The sequence below is a fragment of the Triticum dicoccoides genome, chromosome 2B (assembly GCF_002162155.2).
Source record: "Triticum dicoccoides isolate Atlit2015 ecotype Zavitan chromosome 2B, WEW_v2.0, whole genome shotgun sequence".
Taxonomy (NCBI): Eukaryota; Viridiplantae; Streptophyta; class Magnoliopsida; order Poales; family Poaceae; genus Triticum; species Triticum dicoccoides.
The window spans coordinates 699,806,314-699,808,636 of NC_041383.1; the positions used below are offsets into that span (position 1 = coordinate 699,806,314).

Here is a 2,323-nt window from a genome sequence, read left to right on the forward strand (position 1 = left end):
ACCCAGCCACCTCCAACACTTGGCGCAACCAGCACCACCGCAGAACCACCAGCATCCGCGCACGCTGCCGCCGCTCTGTTCATCACCACCCAAGGCGACCCGGCTACCTCCAACCGTCGCCGCCCTGCCGGATCCGGTGAGATCCGGCCACTCGCATGACCCGGCTACTTCCAACCGCCGCCGCCTACCGGATCCGGCGAGATCCGTCTGCCCCGCCATGGCTCGCCCCCTACCCTGACGACCTCCTACTACGTCAGCTCGCCATGGCTCGTCCCCGACCTCCCTGCTGCGCTGCTGTGGTTGGGCCCAACCCCCATGGATCGACTGCCCCCACACCTTTCTCCTGCTGACAGGCGGCGGACGCCCCTCCCTCCCCTCCGCAGCTGACAACCTACGGGATGTCCCAGCTGCTGGATCCAGTGCGTGCCGTGGTGCGCTCCTCCATATCGTGCAGTGCCTGTGCTGCTGACGTGTAGTGCTCACGGATTTGGCATGCAGTGCAGTGCGCCCCCGACACTTGGTCACGCGCTCTGTTGTTCATTTCTCGCAGGCGTGTAGCTCGCCCCCCGCGCGGCGTGCAGCTCTACTCTGCCTCGATGGAACTGCGCCTCTACCTAGTGTTTGTTTAGTTTTGTTTCCACCTGATGGCCACAAGTGCAGGTTCTCTCGGTTGCAGCTCGGTTGGGTCGTCGATGAAGTATGGAGGCACTTGAGAAGTTTAGAACCATTAGCAACTATAGAATCTTTAGTTTCGCAGTGAAGTCTGTATTGTAGTGCAGTTAACTACTGGGGAACAACACCGGCAAGGCACAAAAAAATAGAACGACAGGCAGCGACGTAGCCGTGCAGCTCGCTGGTCATGGTGTGCGATTCTGGCCGTGCCAACAAGCAGTACATGGCCACGCCTAGTCCTAGTGGTGCAGTCGGGTGTCGGCGAAACATGCAGCTCGCTAGCTCATTGCACGCTGTTCCGACGGCACAGGAAAGTAGTACAAGGCCACGCCCGTATCCGAGTGGTGCAGCTCGGTGCTGTTGTCCGTGCAGTTTGTTGTTGTATTCGACAACAATGGCAACAGAAGCTTGGCCCCCGGTGAGCTCCTTGGACATCTCCCTGTTTTGTTTCTTGCCTGAGTTATCATCTTCAGTTTTTTCAGGTTTGATGCTCACATACTCTGTTAACGCCATAAATCATTTTTATGCCTATGTTTTCTGCAGCTAGACTAGGAACATATGGAACCTATTGCGTCTTGCTGATGGAAAAGAGGTAATAATACAAGGAGTTCTTCAGACTGGGTAGTGTTGTCACCTGAGAAGGGGATGGGAGTTCAGACTGAACATGAACACGATAGGTAGTTGCTCAGTTTAAGATATTGGATTCAGTTACGGCCACATCAATGATTTAAATAAAATCTCACAAAAGATGTGGAACCCAAGCCTGTATAAAGGTTACGTGCATGCATTGCTAGGCTGCTAGCACCTTGGACTTGTGGAGCCATTGGCAGGGCATGTGAAGCATTGGCCAACTTGTTCGTGGCTAAACTGTACTCTTTTGTTTTGTTTAGACTAAGCACACTCTTCTTAGATAATCTGTATTATCAGCCCCACATCAAGTGCACACACTCTTTTGTTTTCTATTACTGTTATTTTGTTTGTGAAATTCTTGGAAGGGAAGGCATCAAACAGGGGCATTCAACGGCGAGCTGCTCCCGGCCGACTGCAAGGACAAGGGTCGTGTGCCCGCGCGGGTGCAGTTTGCTCTGCTTCTCGATGGGGTTCGCTTGCCCAGGTGCTGCAGTGCGCCTGGAGGTTTTCTTCTCCTCGGGTGCGTGAAGGTTTGGCCGTCATGCGGGCATGGGCATGCAGTTCACCGGGGACCTACAGAAGAAAGAAAAAATGGTTATGCATTATGCAGTCCAGTTAATTGCTGGGGTACTCAAGTGCCATTTTCTAGTTGATGAGTGCATTATGCAGTGCAATTAACATCTCAAAGAAGCTCGCTTCCTATTATATGCAGCTAACTTTCTCAATCTCTGCATACGTGTGCAAAAAATAATAAGTAGAGGTTTGTTTCATTGTTCTCAAGCGGTTCATTTTGAATGAAAGAAATAAATTACTTAGTAAAGAAACTAATGCAGTACACTTGCCTCTACTCTGGAGTTCGGACGCGTTACCAAAAAACGACAAAATAGAAAATGCAGTGCACTTGGCTCGTCACTAAAGTCCCAAACATATTAATGAAACATGATGTCCCAACAAAGGTGTTACATGAAAACGTCAACAGTAACTCATGCGGTTCACTTTTGAAAGTGTTGCGGTTCATTTT

General features: G+C 51.1%; 1 long non-coding RNA gene across 1 annotated transcript; it reads left to right on the forward strand.

Annotated features, from left to right (window-relative positions):
• Positions 1 to 992: 992 nt before the first annotated feature.
• LOC119368379 lies at positions 993 to 1,634 on the forward strand. Its single transcript, XR_005176619.1, has 2 exons — positions 993 to 1,090; positions 1,216 to 1,634. It is a non-coding gene; the product is annotated as an uncharacterized LOC119368379 (long non-coding RNA).
• Positions 1,635 to 2,323: the final 689 nt, after the last annotated feature.